Source organism: Cibotium barometz, chromosome 1, assembly GCF_041138505.1.
Source record: "Cibotium barometz isolate CiBa-2024 chromosome 1, ASM4113850v1, whole genome shotgun sequence".
Classification (NCBI taxonomy): Eukaryota; Viridiplantae; Streptophyta; class Polypodiopsida; order Cyatheales; family Cibotiaceae; genus Cibotium; species Cibotium barometz.
Window position 1 is genome coordinate 49,721,566 of NC_141046.1, and position 20,465 is coordinate 49,742,030.

The following is a 20,465-nucleotide window of genomic DNA, read 5'->3' on the forward strand; positions in this document are numbered from 1 at the left end:
ATATTGAACATATGAAAAAAGAATAATTAGAGACGACATTCTAGTTCAAGGAGATTCCGAGGACTCTTGCATATGTGGTGCAAATTCTAGCAACCATAAATATCATCTATTTTTGGTTGCTAATTCTTGGCAAACCGTAAATATCATCTATTGATTCACCAATAGGGAGGGGCAAGATCGCACCACAAGGTCATCTCGTGAATATGAGAGAGAAGGCTATCTCAAGGGCCAGAGTGCGCCATCAAGCTGGCTAAGCTTGTTGATGAGGAGATGGAGCCGCCGGGTGGGCTGCTGCTGCCCTTGGAGGACATTACGGAGGCATGTGTGAATATTGGTTTTTGTGAGAAACACGACAGTGCACATGCTGCCATTGTTGACCTTGATCACAAAATGAAAACATATGTCAACAAATTTGAAAGTTCCATCATTTTTTTACGGCCACCTTTCTCCCTACCATTTTGAATGAATCTTTTCCATATATATATGCACTCTCGCTCAACTCAAAGTTTGAACCTGACCCCGAGTGCTTTTTCTCTTCCTTTTTCAAAAAAAGAAGATCCCTTTTGTAGAGTAGTTCAACAAAAATATGTAGGCTTCTCTCTCTTATTTTTTTTCTTCTTAGAATCCTTTTTTAGATTAGAATCTTTGCCTTGCTCCTCTTCCTTCTCTTCTTGAATATATTTCGAACTACAATATTTCCCCTCCACCTCTCCCTTCCCTTCTTGATCTTGCCTGTAATATGCGGAAGCTTCGGAGAAGGATCGGTACTTCAAAACTCAGAAATCAGCACTCTTTTCGCGACGGAATTAACGCACAAACTGAAAGGAAATGTGCAGAAAATAGAGAGAGAAGGGGGAGGTGGAGAGGACACAGTATTGGGTCCCAATTACCCTCTGTAGGGCCCCCACCACGGATGGTGTATTTGCTTTATTAGAATGATGTAAATCAGAAAACAAATACAGAAAACTTGACCTTTTCTTGGCTGGAAAATCCTGCCCTTGACCTTCAGTCCTTCACCCCTTTGCGTTAGCAACTTCTTGGCTGTTTTGGCCCTGGTTTGCTTGAGCACTTGGTGAATTATGAGATGCCTTCATTGTTTCTTGGCTGGAGTATTTATACTCCCCTTATCATCCAGTCGGCCAGCTTTATAAAAGCCTCACGACTAGGTCTTTAGCAATAAAATGCTTTCACATTATGCAAGCTGCTGGCCACTCTGCGCATGCCTGTTGGGACAGTGCCAGGCTGCTGGGCAGCCCTGTGCATGGGTGTGGGACTGCCCCCTACACCTGGCCGACCTGCTGGGTAGGGTTTTTAGCCCTGTCGGCTGCCTGTCCAGAAGCACTAGGGCTGGCCGACAGCCCTTCCAGCCCATGCCATAGCTGGTGGGCACAGCCTGGGCCCTCCTAGCCCCTTGGGGGTGGTTCTACATCTCCCCCATGCCCACACTAAGGGTGCAAATCTTCGCACTGGGGTAGCCCTATGGACTGGCCCCATCTCTATATGCAAACCTACATGCCCACAGAAGTCTGGCATCCGGTTGCAAACTAGATACACAGAACATCTGACATCATTCCAGAGGGAGACTCACAGCGCGGACTGGCACTGTTTCATGTGCAGGACAGTGCACACCTGACCTTGGACTCATGTGCAGGACAATGCACACCTGACCTCGGACGACTGAGATGGATCCCTGGCTGACTCGTCCCGGACTGGGCTCACATGGGACCAGTTCACCATCCCAGGTCCTGCACCTTCTGTACACAAATGTCTACGTGGCATCCAAGTGCGGGATGCACGTGACATTGCCCCTCCCCCTCTTCATTTTAATGATGACGATGGAAGTTCTGGCCATTCCCTTGAAAAGGCTCTTTGATCTCTTTCATGCCAAGTACTTTACCCATTGGCTCACTTCACCTTGGCCCAATTTGGAAGACAGTGAATGGGATGGAGAGAAAATTTGGGGGACATACACTTGATGTCTATGTCCCTCTCTCTCTCTCTCTCTCTCTCTCTCTCATAATCAATCCACTCTCAATAATAAACGTCCAAACACAAGAAACAAACTTTCCTTGCTTGACCAAGTATTACAAAGTCTTAACTTGCCATTTCATAGAGGAAAGCAACTCTTAAAACTCCATGTATGAAACATAGAGAATGGTGCCAAAATTGTGAATTTTTCCCAAAATTCCTAAATTGGTCTTAAAAGGCAATTTATTCAAGTAGATGGTTACGAGATTATGCACAGGGTTGGTATCAAAGGCAAGATGAAAGCATCCTTGCTTGCCTCTTCTCCTTTCTCTTGATCTCTTTCTCTCTAAGTCTCTTCCACTCTTGCACATATGAAGGCATTGAGTAGGAGAGTTGAGCTCTCCATAGCGCTTTCTCTCATTGCTCCTCACCTAGCTTAAGGAAAGCTTCAGTTGAGTGATACAAGAGCTGGTGAATTAAGCCCCTAGCGACTTCACATCGAGGAGTTAACCCTCACACACTACGTGCAGGTCATTGGAGTTGTTTACATGCCTTGAGCATTTGTGAGGGGTTATTTACACATTCGGAGTTCTTTCATACACGAGTACTCTTTGGTGGATTGTTTGGGCTTGTTCGCACAAATGTGACTCCTTAGAGTTTGGCTAGCCCTTGTTCACATGCATAGCACGTTATTGTGGATTTATGATGCTTTGCTTAAAGAGGTAACCAAGTTTTATATACCCTGTTGAAATTCTGAGTGGTTTCTCTTGTGGTGGTTACTCCTAAAAAGAATGATAAATGGCGAGTATGTGTGGATTATAAACCACTCAATGCAACAACAACACGGGATCATTTTCCTCTACCGTTTCAACCTATTTACTTTGCAAGCAGGGTTATGACTATTGGAGAGGAGTTATTCTGAGACGGAACAACTTGTTTTGGCCTTGATGTTTGTAGTGAGAAAATTTCGTACATATTTTCTTAGAAGATCTTTTATTGTGATCATAGTGGAGAAACTTTTTCCAGTTGTTGATGTTCAACATATTGCTAAGTGGATATTGGATTTACAAGAGTTTAACTATACTTTTAAAGTGAAAGATACTAAGAAGGCCACACTTGCAGATACATTGACTCACAAAGTCTATGAGAAGCGGCTAAAGATTGAAGAACCACTAAAAGAAATACAGCCTTTGAAACCGTTGGAGAATGCTTTTTTATTCTTCTTTCATGGTGCTTATCGAAGACAGACAAGGAAAGCTAGTAGCGGACTAGTCTTATATGATCCGCATGGTCAAAATGTGTTCAAAGAGAAGCGTGTTTTAGAAGATGTGCAAACCAACAATGAGGCTAAGTATACAATCCTTGAGGAAGGATTGATGAGATGCAAACAAGTAGGAGTGGATAAGTTAATTATTAAAGGCGACACATTATTACTTGTTAAACAAGTTCTTGGCATTTGGGCATGTAAAAATGATAAATTAAAGAAGCATGTACGAAGAATTCGAGCTTTGTTTATGCAATTTAAGGAGGTGCAGTTGTTACATGTGCATAAAAAATAAAATCAAGAAGCAGATCAACTAGCTAAAGAATAGGTGGCAGTTATGCTGAGCGATGCACTTTTAAAGGAATCAAAATTTCAAGGAGAAGAAGCTCTGAAGGAACTTTTGCAATGGTAAATTGCCTATTGGTTTGACAGCAATACAAAAACGAAGGCTTTTCATATTCCTTTATGGGTGACCTTCTTTATCACAAAGAGAAGGATAAAATTTTAAGGAGGATTCCGGAGACTGTGGATATTCCACACATTGGTGGACAATTTGCACATAACCTGACTGTCAAGAAGATCTTACAAGCAATATAAACTTGGCCCAGTTTACATGTTGATGTGGTTCATTGGTGTAAAACTTATCATGCTTGTCAACTAGCTAGTGATGCATGGACCGAGACAACCTATAGTAGCTTATGGACCATTTGAGAAATGTGGTATTGATGCTATCGGACCTTTGCCCAAGACTCAAAATGGCAAAGTTAACATTTTGGTTACAGTTTTCGGCATACCTTTGGAATTGGTTTCTGATCGTGGTACAAGCTTTTGAGAAGGATATTGAAATAGATTCTTGATAAACTCAATATTAAGCATAGATATTCTACTCCTTATTCTTTATAGTGTAATAGATTAGTGGAAAAGATTAATGGTTTCTTATGCAAAATCATAGCTAAACATGTGGAACCTAAACCAAGAACTTGGGATCATCATTTGGATGGAGCACTTTCGGCATATAGGACTACCCTTCAAGCCTCTACACAATTTACTCGCTTTCATCTTGTTTATGATCAAGAGGCACTTGCTCCAATTGAAGTTAATGTACCCAGTATAGAGTTTTGAAGAAGATAAACAAGGATCCTAATGATCTGTTTCAAGATAGACTCATAGCTTTGCATCATTTGGAATTGGACAGAGAGACAACTACTGATCTGTAACACGGGGAAGCTCTGGGAGTCTGCTTTCAACCCTAAACACCACTGAGAACATGTTGATGCAAAAACGCAGACAGAAGGGAGAGTAGAGAGAGAGCGCTATGCTGGAAATTCAATATATTTCATATGGTACAAAAAGATACCCTTCTACAGCCTTAGGCTGCCTTCATACAAGAGGTGAACATCACCAAAATCTGTCCCTAACTTGGACCCTAAGGACCCACCCCTTATGGGAGTGAATGACTCTACCTATGAGCATATGCGCCCCTTTTATAGGCCTTGGGACACGTGGAGAACTGGCCGACAGCTGGTCGGCCAACAATCCTGGTATTTATTCCATAAAACGCAACGCTTCTGATCTGGTCCAGCCCACCTCTAATCTGGTCCAACCGACCACTTTTGCAAGCAACCAACAGCACAACCAAATCCTTCTATGCCCTGCTGCAAGTCCACCCTTGACCAAACTGCACCTTGTGCCCCAAATCCTAGCTCTAATGATCTTTTTCTTGGCTGCCCCTTCTGGATTAGTTCTGAGAATGTCCATGGCATTTCATGCACATGACATCCCCCTCTGCTAAACTTGATGACGGGATTCCAACCTGTTCTTGGATGACTGTCATCATCCCACTCTATTCCCAAAGTCCCTCTGTCATCCATCCAACTCTGGCAACCCTTTTCACTAAAAACCCGGCCTGGTCTCCGAAACCACTCTGACTCTGAATAAGATCTATGCATCTGCTCCACCTAGTCCACAATCCATTCATGCCCTGACTCTGAACACTGTCTTGGTCTTCATTCCTGAGAAATGAGTCTGGCACTCTCACATCACCCTTGGAGGATAAACCTCCCTTGGGACCGTTGCCCGAGAACCTATCTGGCTCACAAGACTGCCATCCCCTCTGGCTCTATGGAACACCACCAACAAACCTCCTGGGAGCTCTTCCCGATTCTGTGTCCCTTGCCTTGGGCTTCGTATCCGTGTACTTTCCTGTACCTTGGACCTGTACACTATCATATGGGACTAAATCAGTGTTTAGCTTTGCTGAGCCTGATGCTCTGATACCAATATATACGCGGAAGCTCTGGGAGTCTTCTTTCAGTCCTAAACACCACTGAGAACATGCTGATGCAAAAACGCAGACAGAAGGGAGAGTAGAGAGAGAGAGATATGCTGGAAATTCAGTATATTTCATATGGTACAAAAAGATACCCTTCTACAGCCTTAGGCTACCTTCATATACAAAAGGTGAACATCACCAAAATCTGTCCCTAACTTGGACCCTAAAGACCCACCCCTTATGGGAGTGAATGACTCTACCTATGAGCATATGCGCCCCTTTTATAGGCCTTGGGACACGTGGAGAACTGGCCGACAGTTGGTCGGCCAACAGTCTTGGTATTTATTCCGTAAAACACAACGCTTCTGATCTGGTCCAGCCCGCCTCTAATCTGGTCCAGCCGACCACTTTTCCAAGCAACCGACAGCACAACCAAATCCTTCTATGCCCTGCTGCTCCAAGTCCACCCTTGACCAAACTGCACCTTGTGCCCCAAATCCTAGCTCTAATGATCTTTTTCTTGGCTGCCCCTTCTGGATTAGTTCTGAGAATGTCCATGGCATTTCATGCACATGACATGATCACTTTATAACCAGTTCTCATGATGTTAAGAAGAAATTCAATTCCCTACTTAACGAAAAAGGTGTCCAGAAAGACGTGTCACCAATTTGGTCCCTTCACCAGTCTTGATCGGTGTTTCACACACTAACTGGAACCAAGGTGTGAACGGGGATTTCCCACATAAGAAAGCTGGAGCATTTATTGGCAAAGTCTGGCCTGAAAGATGGCTTTTGAGCAAAAGCAGCATGGGATTTTTACCATATAAAGTGACTTATAACGTCTATAAGTTGGTGTGTTCCATAGTTACCGCGGAACGGGAACGTTCCGGGAACGTCGGATGCTAGAACGGGAGCGGGAACGGGAACGGGAGCGGATCGGGAACGTCGCGGAACGCCACGTCATATAACATGTCAGCATATGACACAAAAAAATGTAACTTTTTGTATACGGATAGCCAAATATGCTTCCTAATATTTGCTCCCCCAAGACATGAACATACATTTCTGCAAGCAAAACACACTCCCCAAAAAAAAAAAAAAAAAAAAAATGGCGGAACGTTCCGACGTTCCGGGAACGTGCCTTCGCCCGGAACGGCGTTCCGGCGTTCCAGGAAGGCGGAACGACGTTCCGTGGTAACTATGGTGTGTTCACACATCATTAAAGACACGCTAGACTTATTATTATTTTGGGCATGTATATGTGGACAGAAGGAGGCACCTAAAGCAAACTTGGCCAACAAGCTTGGAAAAAAGCATAAAATTGGTATTTTGGCACATCAGCTACTTTTGACCAAAAAGGGAAAAAAGTACAGCTATTCTTGGGTTAGTCGATTCCTTTAAAAGCACAAAAAGGAAGCGCATGAGGGGAAAGGTAACAGGCAACAGATCTATCTCTCCTGGCGGGAAGCAATGCTTTTCTTCTCTCTCTTACTCTAAGCGCTGGTCGTATAGCAACAACAGGGGCCCCCTCTCTTGCGCTAGCCGTACTCTAGAGTGGGTGGGTCGTACAACAAACAGTAGGGGTTCTTTCCTTGTGCTATCCATACAACAATCGTACAGCAAGTACAATAGCCTCTGTTCTCTCTAGTGGACAACAGCCTGTTTTCCTCTATTCAGCGTTGTCCTCTATTCAGCGTTGTCCATACACAGCATCAACAGAGCATGCGACTAGTATTCTGTGTCTTCTGCGTGTTGGTCGTACAATAGGGCAGCAGCGTGTTTTCTCCCTCACCTGATTTGTTGATCGTACAATAGTTCTTCTTCAGAGAGCTGGTCGTACAACAAGACAACATCTTCTCTCTCTTTTTCCAGAGTGGCCACCAATTTTGGGGCTGTTTTGGAGGTATCGGGGACTGTTTTGAGAGCTCTTCTGGGAAAGATTTGAGGCTTCATTCTAAGGAATGTTTTGGCACAAAATACGGGGCTGGATTTGGCAGCGTACAGGGCTGTTGTTTTCGAGGCTAGTTTGCATTGGTTTATGGTACTGATTAGTACCTAGATCTTTGAGCAGGTGTTTGCCGAGCTTTGTGGAAAATCCGGTGCAGGATTGCACCCGCACCTTAGTTTGTTTGTAACAGTTTATTCATTGGAATAAAGAAGTTTCCTACAAGGGGCCGACCGTTTCGGCTCCGTGCTGTGTTCTTTTGGTGTTGTCTATGGTTCTTCCGCTGCATCCTAAAGATTGTTTCAATGTTTGTACTATCTGTCAATGTCCCGAGTGTTCCGAGGTTTGTCTTCATAGGTCTGGATTGGTTTCATTGGTATCAGACCGCAGCCTCTTGCCTATTCTATCTAGGCAGACGATCCTATGGCTATGGACATGACCCAAAGTTGCGAGGAACACAAGGAGAGGATTAGGACTCTCAAGCACATGGTGGAACAATACATCAAGATCATCGATACACAGTTTGACCACCATAACTCTTTGACAAGATAGCTTCGTCAAGAGCTTCAGGAAAAAGATGCAAATGTGAAGATGTACTGCGAAGACCCTCATGTGAGAACAGTTATGGAAAAAAAAGATTATGAAGTCCAGTGCTACAGATGTTTTCCTAGACTTGGCATCAATGCTAGAGATGAACCCCCGGAAGTTAGCTTTTCACTATTTTCTTCAAGAAGGGAAAATTGTCCTTGATGCACGCAGCACAGGACAAGTATCAGGTAAAGTCAAATCTGGGGTTGGCTAAACCTCATCAGTCATTGGTTGCTGAGGAAGCTTCTTCCCAAAAGAGAAAGATGGCTCATGTTCCAATCGTTCGAGATGGAGACAAGCATTCTTTTAGGGAGGCGATGGCTCGAAAGATGTCTTGGAAGGAGCACAACAAACAGAAGATGCAAGCTCCTCTGGTGAAAGATGGATCAACGGGCTGTTTCAAGCCCGATTATTTTGGATGCCAATGTTATTGCCACAAAAAGAACGATGTCACCATTTGACCGCCCATTTGGTCCATCTCCATTTCTGGTGCCACTTCTATGGGACTGTCACTCCATAGAGAGGCCTGATTTGTGACATGTTCACATGAGGCCAGGCCGATGTCTCTAATTACTTTGTGTCACATGGACGGGAGCCAGTTTCGTACCACCCATGTGTAACCAAGATCGTGTCATATGGACGAGAGCCTGTATCGTACCACCGAAGGACCCACGTTTAAACCTTTGAATTTATAAGGCTTGCAGGTTCACACATAATAGGAAGTGGGTGGACAATATTTTAAAGTGACCAAGAACCAACTTATTTGGGTGCCCAAAAATTCATTTGAAGAAAGTTTAGTATAAATGAAACTTGCCATGAGGGTTAGACACGAAAGAAGGCTGGACGGAGGCCACATAAATGCGAAGGTGTGGAGGAAAGTTGGGCCAGCTCTCTCTCTCTCTCTCTCTCTCTCTCTCTCTCTCTCTCTCTCTCTCTCTCTCTCCGGGGATTTGAGCCGACGCCCATTGTGGGTAGGGCAATTCCTCTCCGGAAACCCGTCGGGTTTGCAGAGTTTTTAGTGGGTGAGCCTAACGGCAAGTCCCACAGTACCTGGGCTCCTTCGGGAGTTCTTGGTCGCTGTCATGCCCAATTGATGGGGAGAAAACCTGAATTTAGGGTTTAGAGTTCATTCATGGGAAATATACACAGAGAAGCAAGAGAGAGAGAGAGAGAGAGAGTTGTGGGGATAAGTCAACTCATGAAAAGCATGAGTGTGTGACTCCCCTATCACACATGTATATTGCACTAGTACACATAGTGCACTTAGTACATTAAAAGTACTAAGTGTACTATGTACTATAACTTATGGGCTTGTACACACTATAAGGGTGGGCATAACGCCTTTACCCCAACAACCTCCCACTTAAAGGCAAAGTGCCCTTAAGTAAAGGAAAAGAAAAAATCAGCATGTACATGATAATATACAAGGCCATATCAAGGCTGAAAATGGCCTCATCCAATGCCCATCAAGTGTCTGCAATGAGCAAACCGCTCCGGAGGCAAACTCTTCGTCAACAGATCAGCCGGGTTGTCATCCGTGTGAATCTTAACAAGCTGTATTTGCTTGTTCTCTATCACCTCTCTGATGAAGTGATACTTCACATCCACATGCTTCGTCTTTGCATGAAAAACAGGGTTCTTTGCCAACTGAATGGCACTCTGACTGTCACAATGCAACAATGGAATATCCCCTGTATAACCCAAATCAACCACTAACCGAGATAGCCATAATGCCTCCTTGCAAGCCTCTGTGGCTGCAATATACTCGGCCTCTGTAGTAGATAAGGCAGTGCACTTCTGCATCCTGGATATCCATGACACAGCACCTCCTGTGAATGTAAAGACATAACCGGTAGTAGACTTCCGGTTATCTGGATGACCGGCATAATCCGAATCCGTGTAACCATGCACTAATGCATCCTGTTTGCCAAAGCAAATGCACAAATCCTATGTGCCCTTCAGGTATCTCATGACACCTTTCACTGCTTCCCAATGCTTCTTGCCAGGGTTGGCCATGTATCTAGAAACCACTCCCACTGCAAATGCAATGTCCGGCCTAGTAGCAACCATGGCATACATGAGACTGCCACAAGCTGAAGCATACGGAATCTTGGCCATATCAGCCCTGTCACTATCCGACTGTGGGCTGTCCATAGCACTGAGTTTCACATATGGAGGCAAAGGAGTACTATCTTCACATCCATCTGAATCAAGTCCAGATCATCATGTGCAACCAAAGCTAACACAGCTCTAAGTGTGGTCATTTTGACCACTGGAGAGAAGATCTCATCAAAGTCCACACCATATTCCTGCTTGAAGCCCTTAGCCACTAACCTGGCTTTGTATCTTGGCTTTGCATCTGATGCAACTTTGAGCCTGTAAACCCACTTGCATGGCAAAACCTTCTTGCCTGCAGGCAAAGGCACCAACTTCCAAGTTCCATTTTTGTGCAGAGAATCCATCTCTGACTTCATGGCACGCTCCCAAAGAGCCTTGTCTACCCTCTGTAAAGCCTCCTTGTAACATGAGGGCTCCCCACAGTCAGTGAGCATCAAGTAGTCAACCCCTGGAACAAACCTGTCAGGGGCTCTGGAGGGTCTAGTGGACCTCCGTACCCAATGACCATCATTTGCAGGTTGCTGTCCAGCCTGCATATCACCCATTGGTGGCTTTTCCATAAGGCTGAAAAATCATGCCCGGTATATCCTCTAACTGTGGTATATCCATAGGGATATCTTCTGCCATATCTGGCTGTCCATTTGGACCATTTTCAGCACCATTTAAGGGCTGGTTTTCCTGCTGTAATGGCTGATTTACAGCCCTTTGTTGTTGTCCATGATGTCCATCATCATCAAAGATGACTTTGCCAGGCTCCTGTTGCCTTGCAGGCTCCTTATACATGCATGTTTCATCAAAAATGACATCATTGCTGCGTATGATCTTTCTATTCATGGGATCCCAAAGTCTATACCCCATTTCACCTCTGTCACCATATACTAGGAATATGCATTTATGAGACTTGGGATCAAGTTTGGTGCGCATTTCCCTGCGTATGTGCACGTACGCAACGCAACCAAACACTCTCAAGTGCTTGTATGACGGAGGCTTCCCTGTCCATACTTCTTCTGGCACTTTCCCACCAAGCCTCGTGTTAGGTGACCTGTTTATAAGGTGAACGGCTGTCATAACAGCTTCAGCCCAAAAACCATGAGGTAATGCAGCATGTGACAACATAGAACGGACCTTCTCCTGTATGGTCCTGTTCATCCTCTCTGCTGTCCCGTTTTGTGGAGGATCATAAGGAGTAGAGAGCTCCCTCTTGATGCCTTTAGCATCACAAAAGTCCTGAAACTGTTTGGACGTATACTCTCCACCATTGTCGGAACGCAAAGCCTTCAGTGTTTTGCCAGTTTGATTCTCAACATGAGCAACAAACTTCTGAAACACTGAGAATGTATCACTCTTCAAACGAAGAGGATAAACCCACACCTTGCGTGTGGCATCATCAATAAAAGACACAAAATATTTTGCACCTCCCAAAGAAAGCTGAGGCATCTCACATACATCTGTATGCACAAGCTCTAACTGAGCATCTTTCTGTCCAAGAGCTTTCTTATGGGGGCACTGTAGTTGCCTACCATATATACAATGCTCACAAAACTGAAAACTTGAAAACTTTAGAGAAGGCAAGTAACCCAAACGAGACAATTGCTCCATTCCCTTGACACTCATGTGTCCCAACCGGCTATGCCACATAGAAATTTCCGGCAGCTCGGTTGCATTTACATTAGCATGGTGACAAACACCTGCATGCATGAAATAAAGAGTGTCCACCTTAGAGCCTCTGGCAACAACCAGTGAGCCCTTACTAATCTTCCACTTTCCACTACCAAATGTGGTAACATAATCAGCATCATCAAGCTGTCCAGTAGAAAGCAGATTCTTCTTGATCTCAGGCACATGCCTGACATCATGGAGCATAAGCTGTGAGCCATCTGAAAATACAAGCCTTACATCACCTCTGCCAAGTATCTTGCATGCATGGTTATCACCCAAATAAACCACTCCTTCATTGCCAGCAGTGTACCTGACAAACAAGTCTCTGCAACCTGTGACATGAAAGGAGGCACCTGAATCAATGATCCATGAGTGCATACCATGACCACCTGTAAGAAGTGAATGGGCATCAAGTGAAGACGTAAAGAGGACCTCATCCTCACTGCCACCTGCATGTGACACATTGATTTCTTCGATCTTGACTCCACTTTTGCCCTTCGGCTTTACATCTTTGGCTTCATCCTTCTCTTTGTCTTTGCCTTTTCCCTTTTCCTTTTGATCATTTTTCCATTTGTAGCATTGCTTTTTGATGTGTCCCTTCTTGCCACAATAATGGCATTCCAAATCCTTTTTGGAGCGAGACTTGCTCCTTCCCCTTTCTTGGCTTTTCCCCCTTTGTTGGGATCTCCCACGTGCATTCATTGCATTTGACTTGCCAACAGAGTTGTTTTTCCTGTTCATCTCTTCTTGAAGAAGAGCACCCTCAACATCTGCATATGACAGCATAGCATTCGAATTGCTAGTGGCTGTCCTGAATGTGTCCCAACTCTCTGGCAAAGTGCATAACAAAAAAGTGGCTTTGAACTCATCGTCCATTGCCAACTTTTGATTGATGACCTGGCTGACAATACCATTAAACTCATTGAGATGGGCTGTCATAGATGCCCCTTCCTTCATCTGAAGGCCTATGAGTTTCTTCAACCAATACACTTTGCTTGAGGCACTTTGTTGGGCATACAAGTCCTGCAATCTCTGCCACATTCCCCAAGCTGTCTTCTCTTCACGAATGCTGAAAAGTAATGAGTCTGACACAGATAACATGATAGTAGATCTTGCCAGCTCATCCATATCTTCCCACTCTTCAGCTGTAAGAGAAGCGGGCATCAAACCCCTTTCTTTGATAGGCTTGTGCTGCTTTTTCTGAAGCAACACATTGTAGCACTGGGTTTGCCAAATGTCATAATTCTGCGAGCCTTCAAGCTTCTTGATGTGAAGCAATGAAGAGCTCTCACCTGTGGTTGCCATTGCAATATGCAACCTTTAATGCCTGACTCCCTGCAAATGTGCAAACACTGCACCAAAAGATGTGCAAACACTGCACCCAAAGCACACAAAGTGCTTACAAATGTTCTCCCAAGCTTTATCTCCCACTGCGGAAGCAAGAATGCAACTTTTCTCCCACTTTTTGTGATGAAAACACCAAAATCTGGTTGCTGCAGATTTTGGACAGCACCTTAAATGTGCTCTTTTGCCCTTCCAAAGTACTGTACAGCAGTACTAAGCGCTCACCAAATGATGTACCAAACCTGTACCGGCAATTTCAGCAGCTGAATTTGAACCTTTTGATCACTCAAAACAGTGTACAGCCATGTCAAAACATGCACAAAGCTGTGCCAAATCTGTACCAGCAGGTACAATAGCAATAAATGCTCTCCTGGCTGTCCAAATGAGTGAAAATCAGACTTTTACAGTCCTGTACACTGCATAAAACAGTCCCGAACAGAAATTGGGCAAAAGCCCCTTGACTGCAAGCTGATTTTTGAGGATTCAAGGCATAAAAGTCTCGCATGCTGCTTTGCCAAGCTCAACAAGCATACAAACTTGAAAAGCCCCTTGATTTGAGATCAATTTCTGATCATACATGGTACATTGACGCACATGAAGGCATCCAGAGTGTTCACGATGCTTCCCCCTGGCCACATATACATCAAATACATGAAAGCCCCTTGATTTACAGGCACATTGAGTGCTTGTAAGGCATCAGCACATTATCCACAGCATCAAATGCGATTGCCTGCATGCAAATCAACTCAATCGGCACAAAAGCCCCTTGATTTGCACTGCAATTTGCTGCAATTTGCTGCGATTTTGCCCAAATGTGCGATTTTTCACATCATACAGCATGTATGAGTGCTTAATTGCACAATTACATCAAAAGCCCCAAATTTCGACATCCAATTTCCTGCAAATTGATCCTGATTTGACCAATTTCTTGCAAATTTATCCTGATTGTGACCAATGTCACCCAATTTTGCCAATTTTGCTCAAAAATTGAGCAATTGGGCACCTGTACCTGCTCAATTGATTAAATTGATAAGAAATTCGCAAAAAATTAGAGGCAAATACCTCTGAAATCTCTGATTTTTTCTGATTTGCAGGTTGATTTCTGTTGCAGGAGAAGGGAGGTTGATGCTGTGCAGAAGGGGGATGATGATAAGAAATTCGCAGCTGATGTACGGTTGGCTGCCTGCTATGAAGCTCTCATCTTCAGCATTACTGTGCTGCGTGTATACAACTCTGAGAGAAGGTGACGTGAAGGGGTGGCCAGCTTAAGCTGGCCGTGGCGCTCAAGCGAAACGCCTGTGTATGTTATGGCGTAAAGTCAAGAGTCCCGACGGGTGCAGCCAAAACAAGAACCACGGCGGCCAGTATTCACCTGTTTCGCCTAGCGCCAAGCTGACGATTTGGAGTCGACTGCTCTATTCGCCTTGTGGCCAGCGTTACACACGTTGCTGTTCGCTTGATTACGCTCACGTCTCCTAGCGCCTTCACTCTCACTTCGCGTGGTTTCGCAGGTGATGACTACCTCTTCTGAACCTGCTTCGGCTCCTGATTATGTTGACGCCCAACCGCTGGCTGCTGCCTTCGCTCGCTATGAGCGCTTATTGCCTTCGCTTCACTCGCCTAGCGCCAGTACGCCCAGCGCTATCTCCACCAGCAGCGCTAGTCTTCGCCAAGCGCTGACTTCGCTTAGCCTTGTGCCACGTGCTCGTATGCAGAAGTGGCTGCCCCAGCCACGCTACAGCCAGGCCTGAGTATGGTCGTGTGCTGCCTCAGCCAGGCCTTGCTGCGTATCTGATAGGCTCACACAGAAGAAAAACGACCAGCAGCTCACACAGAGGCAGGAAGAGGGAAGAGGGAGGGAAGACCTTGCTCTGATACCAGTTGATGGGGAGAAAACCTGAATTTAGGGTTTAGAGTTCATTCATGGGAAATATACACAGAGAAGCAAGAGAGAGAGAGAGAGAGAGAGTTGTGGGGATAAGTCAACTCATGAAAAGCATGAGTGTGTGACTCCCCTATCACACATGTATATTGCACTAGTACACATAGTGCACTTAGTACATTAAAAGTACTAAGTGTACTATGTACTATAACTTATGGGCTTGTACACACTATAAGGGTGGGCATAACGCCTTTACCCCAACACCAATTAATGGGTCTTCCGAGGTCATGCCTTAAGGAAGTAGCGAAACCGTTCTCACGCGAAGCTAATGACAAAAGCGTTTCTCTGCTCGAGTCTCAAAGACGAGCGTGCTCGTCTCTGACCCCGGCTCGAAAAACAAAAAACAAAAATCTCTCCGGGACTAGAGCGAAGGGAGAGCAACCTGTACTTCAGCCTGTGTAGCACACCCGTACGTCGTACTTGGGGGGCTGCGGGGTGTGAGGGCATGGCACCGCGGGGTGAAGACAAGATGGGCCAAGTATAACCAATTCAAGAACAACTACCAGAGCTATACCCGGAGATAGCACACTCGAGCTATGGTTTTTGAGGATGCATCATACAAACAGTCCTGAATAGGATGGAAGTATGGGAACGAAGCACTCCAGAATCCATGTGGAATGAGGTGTACAAAATCCAAAAGATATTTCTACGCCACCATCTGGGGGTAAATCCACTCCTCCTTACTTGGTGATGCTTCTAGAAACAAGCAACAAGCCCCTCAAGCTGCCCCGGAAAGAGTGTACAGGTACATCATCAAGCAAGATCCTCACCTCCAGCTGGGTAAATGACTTGAAGAGCTGGTTTGCAAGATGGAAGGTAGAGCGCTATCCTGATTTCCCATCTAAGGACATGAGACAGATTGATATTTAGCAGAAGCTACAAGACAGTCTCCATCAAAAGTGGAAGACAACTGAGAAACACTCAAAGTTCAAGAACTATTCAGCACGCATCTATCTGCTGTCATTATTAATTTTATTTTTTTTGAAAAAACAGGACTGATCATATTACCAAAACATTCTGGCAAATCCACCATAGACGTACCTGCAGACAAATCAAGTCGTCGAGGAGTAAGTATGGCAAGGGCTGAAGACTCCCATCAGCATCATCGAGATCCTCCTTGTCGATGTCACTGAGATCTGCTGGCATTCTATCATGTGCTCCTTCCTCTCCCATTGACTTTTCTTTTGTAGGTGATAGCGACTTAAGAACCGGAGTGTCACAATGCACATCCCACGACAACTCCTCATGCAACTCCTTCAGGCAAGCATGGACCTCCTGTGAGGAGGGACGGGTATCCGGCTCCACCTGCAACATCATGGTGATTATATTCAACACTCTTTTCATTACAACTGTAGAGCACTGGTTAATTAAGTCCTTTTCCCAACCGCGGTTTGAGACCACAGTACAAGGGTGTGTCCTCTTTAACTTTAGGCTAAGCATGTCATAAGACCAAATAAGAGCTTTGCCTTGCCTAAACTAGAAAATTTGGAGGTCGCAATCAACACATGGGTCAATGATGAGATGCATTATGCCACTCAGAGTTGGGGTGCTTTTGGGAGCATGGCCAAAAAACTTCTCTCCTTTCCTGCATCATTGGTGGCTTCAAGTCTCTTGCAACAAAAGGCTTTGTCCCTGACTTTTATCCCAAAGTAGCCTTCCCTCTTAGTGCCTCTATAATTTGGCACTGACGGACAAATCCTTGTGCTCTCTGTCTGCAAATGATACAGCAAAAAATGCCTGTTGTGCTTTAATGAAGGCACCTCATTGAGGGGAAGGTACTCATCTGTCAGTTTTTCCATGGCAAAGTACACCAAAAACTGGGGAGAAATTTCATTGACTGTTCTTCTGAAAATTCGGAACGTCTGACTGCTGCCATAGCCCTGGGTCATAGCCGGCATACAGGCATGTTAACATCCGGTAGCAAGGTCTTCAATGTCTGCACGCCTTCAGCGACTGAATCAAGCGAGAGAAAAGACCCGTCAGGCCCAGTTATAGAAGAGGCTCAAAGACGTCCATTGGCTTCGATCTCAGCAGTGAACTCTACTTCCTCACCTTGTCGAAGGGCCCTGAACCCAGAGCCATGGACACATGAGCAGTGAAAACGTACCTCATCATCAACTTCTTTCCTAATGGTACCACCGCCAGTGAGTAACACAAAAAGTTTCCACTGTTCCCTTCATTTGCACGAGAGAGGCAGATGCACAGAGACGAGAGAATAAAGCATACCAGGCCTATTTTTGGGCGCCCCTATTTCTCCTTTTGAATAGAGAGACAAAGAGGTAATCTTAATTAGACTAATTTAAACTTAAATTTAGAGTATTAAGATTATTTTTTGAGTTCAAGTTGATTTTCTATTCTTTAACAACATTAAAGTTAATTTAACTAGAATATTTAAATTTGGCTAACATGTGATCAATTGAAATATGATAGAGTATGATTATTTGAACTTTGACTAAGTCAAATTTCAATTGATTAAAATTAATTTACTTTTGACTACTTAATTTGTAGTTTTTAAATTATAATTAGTTATAGCAATTGCTTCTTGGACATCCACTTGCCCCAGCCATGGCCACTTTCATCTTTTCTTGGTCGTCACACCATTGGGTTGGGCGGACATCATAAACATCGGTCCTTTTTTGGGTGCCCATCATGCCTAGATGTCCTCATTGTTGGTCCAGATTGCTTCATGAACATCCTTGCATGGTTCCTTGGTTCCTATCTGTCAAAATACCCAGCGGAGATGATAACAAAATCTGAGACCACAAGAGCAAGTAGAGTGCAGAAAATAGACAGCACAAGAGAAGGAGAGAGATAGGCGTGTAACTCTTCTCTATACACAAGATCCCGCAATGAAAACAAGATACAATGAGTGGGGGGCCATGGGGCCAATTTATATGGCCCCATATATACAGTCAGGCCTACAGTAGGAACAGCCCCCGACAGGACATAAAATGCCCACAACCAGTGAAAATCACCAGTCGGCCAGCTTCTCAGGGTCAGCCCTCACATGTGTGGAGTCGGCCAGCAGCAGAGAGAATCTGGGACTGCCTGTCGGCCAGCATCTGGTACAGCCGACAGGTCCTACACTGCCTCCCATACCCTGGAAAAATAGAGAAAAATGGGAAAAAATGCGGGGAGTGAGGAAAAATGATAAAACACCTATAAAGGGTGGGCACACCCACCACAACAGAGGCCCTGGTGTCTGATAAAGACAGGAGATGACTTCTAACACCCCCTCTCAGCTCCTAGCTGTGAAATTAACCCTAGGGAGCTGGAGTGCCGCCTGAGCGTAGCCTGAGGTAGAGACTTCGTGAGATGAAGAGGTCCGCCGCATTGTCCTCTGTCGAACAATAAAGTAGCAAGATGTCACCAGCCAAGATCTTCTCACGTACAAAGTGATACTTTATCTCTATGTGCTTGGTCCGGGCATGGAAGACCGAGTTCTGAGCAATAGCTATACAACTCTGGTTATCACACTGGTGGATGACTGTGGTCTCCTTATGTGGAAACCCAATCTCGCCTAGTAGCCTCCGCAGCCACACAAGCAGCACCACAAGCAGCCCGGTACTCTGCCTCTGTTGAAGATAGGGCAATAGTTGGCTGCCTCTTGTTGCTCCTGAGCCGAGGGTAAAACTGTAACCTGAAGTGGATCTCCTTCCCAATCTGAGTCACTCCAACCTTGGAGTCTGACTCCATCCCCTCCTGTGTAAAAGAGTCCTATATCCTTTATACTCTGCAGATACTGCAAGATCCGTAATCCTGCATCCCAATGAGACTTCAATGGCGTCTGCATAAAAAAGAGCTCAACAACCCCACGGAGAAGCTCAAGTCCAATCTGGTGTTCAGCAACCAGATTAATGAACCAACCAACTTCCGATACTGCGAGGCATCAACTGGCTCACAAGGATCATTAACAGTTAACTTTGTGTTTGGGTCCATCGGCGAAGTAATAGGCTTGCAGTTCTCCATCCCAAAGGCCTCAAAAGCAACTCATGAACATACCGCTGCTGAGAGACAAAAAAACCCCCCTCTAGGTCTGCCAGATCTCCAATCCCAAAAAGAAGTGGAGTAAGCCTAGGTCGGTCATCTCAAACTCCTTTGACAAGGCAGCCTTTGTCACGCTAATGTACTCCACATGACCGCCGGTGAGAATGAGATCATCCACATAAAGGATGATAATCATAACCATGCCGCGTTCCCGAAATAGATACAGGTTGGGATCTGCAACCGATCTCTGAAAACCAGTCCGAACAAAGAAGGAATCAATCTTCTGATTCCAAGCCCTGGGAGCCTGCTCAAGACCATACAAGGCCTTATGTAACCTGTAAACCATCCCTTCTGATCCTCGAACAACAAAGCCTAGAGGCTGCTCAACAGACACCTCCTCCTGCAGGTCACCATTAAGGAACGCAAATTTTACATCCATCTGATACACTGGCCACCTCTGAGAAGAAGCAAGGGCAAGAACGGTCCAAATCGTGGTCATCCATGCTGTCGGTGCAAAGGTATCCTCGTAGTCGATGCTTGGCCCCACTGAGCATAACCTTTAGCCACAAGTCTAGCTTTGTGTTTGTCCACTGACCCATTTGGTCTTAAAGACCCATTTGACACCAATGACTGACCGTTTCGACGGCCTTGGTTACCAACTCCCATGTTTTGTTCTTCTCAATGGCATCAAGTTCCACCTGCATGGCTTTCCTCCAAGTATCCTGTGAAAGGGCTTCCTTAACGGAAGTGGGCTCCTTGTCCCGCATAATACGAGACATCAAAGCATAGTTTACCTGAAGAAGACCCATTTGACACCAATGACTGACCGTTTCGACGGCCTTGGTTACCAACTCCCATGTTTTGTTCTTCTCGATGGCATCAAGTTCCACCTGCATGGCTTTCCTCCAAGTATCCTGTGAAAGGGCTTCCTTAACAGAAGTGGGCTCCTTGTCCCGCATAATACGAGACATCAAAGCATAGTTTACCTCAAGAAGCTCCGCTGTATTGCTTTTGTTGCGGACTCTGTGTGATCTTTGAGGGCCGTCCTCTGTGGTCCTGTTGCGTGATGAGTGGTGATCAATGCGAGGATGCAACACAAAGATGCAAGCAGGAAAACAAGTGACATTCTTATTTAGGGCTCTTGTAAAGAGTTCCAAGTTGTAGATGAGTGTGGGAGTGGGCTTAAGAATAATCCCATATGAGAAGTTTTGGGAGTTTTAGGAGTTTTAGTATAAAAAGTGGCTCATTTGAGAGCTTAGGGATACTTTGGGCTAAGTTCATGCAAGAGCTCCTTTGAGAGAGCTACTCTCCCTCTTCTCCATAGAGGTGAAGACTCTTCTCTCACCCCATCTACATCTTTGTATGAGATAGATCTCTTC

At 45.0% G+C, this 20,465-nt stretch overlaps 1 long non-coding RNA gene across 6 annotated transcripts in view; it reads right to left on the reverse strand.

Moving 5' to 3' along the window:
* The window catches only part of LOC147642133 (uncharacterized), a 34,147-nt gene extending 16,804 nt beyond the window's left edge, over nt 1-17,343 (reverse strand). For all 6 annotated transcript variants that reach the window (XR_015266713.1, XR_015266718.1, XR_015266714.1 and 3 more), the window contains exons 1-2: nt 16,571-17,343; nt 16,141-16,404 (exon numbers count right to left, since the gene is read on the reverse strand). This is a non-coding gene — a long non-coding RNA (uncharacterized LOC147642133). The remainder of the gene's footprint in view (nt 1-16,140; nt 16,405-16,570) is intronic.
* Between the last annotated feature and the right edge of the window lie 3,122 nt (nt 17,344-20,465).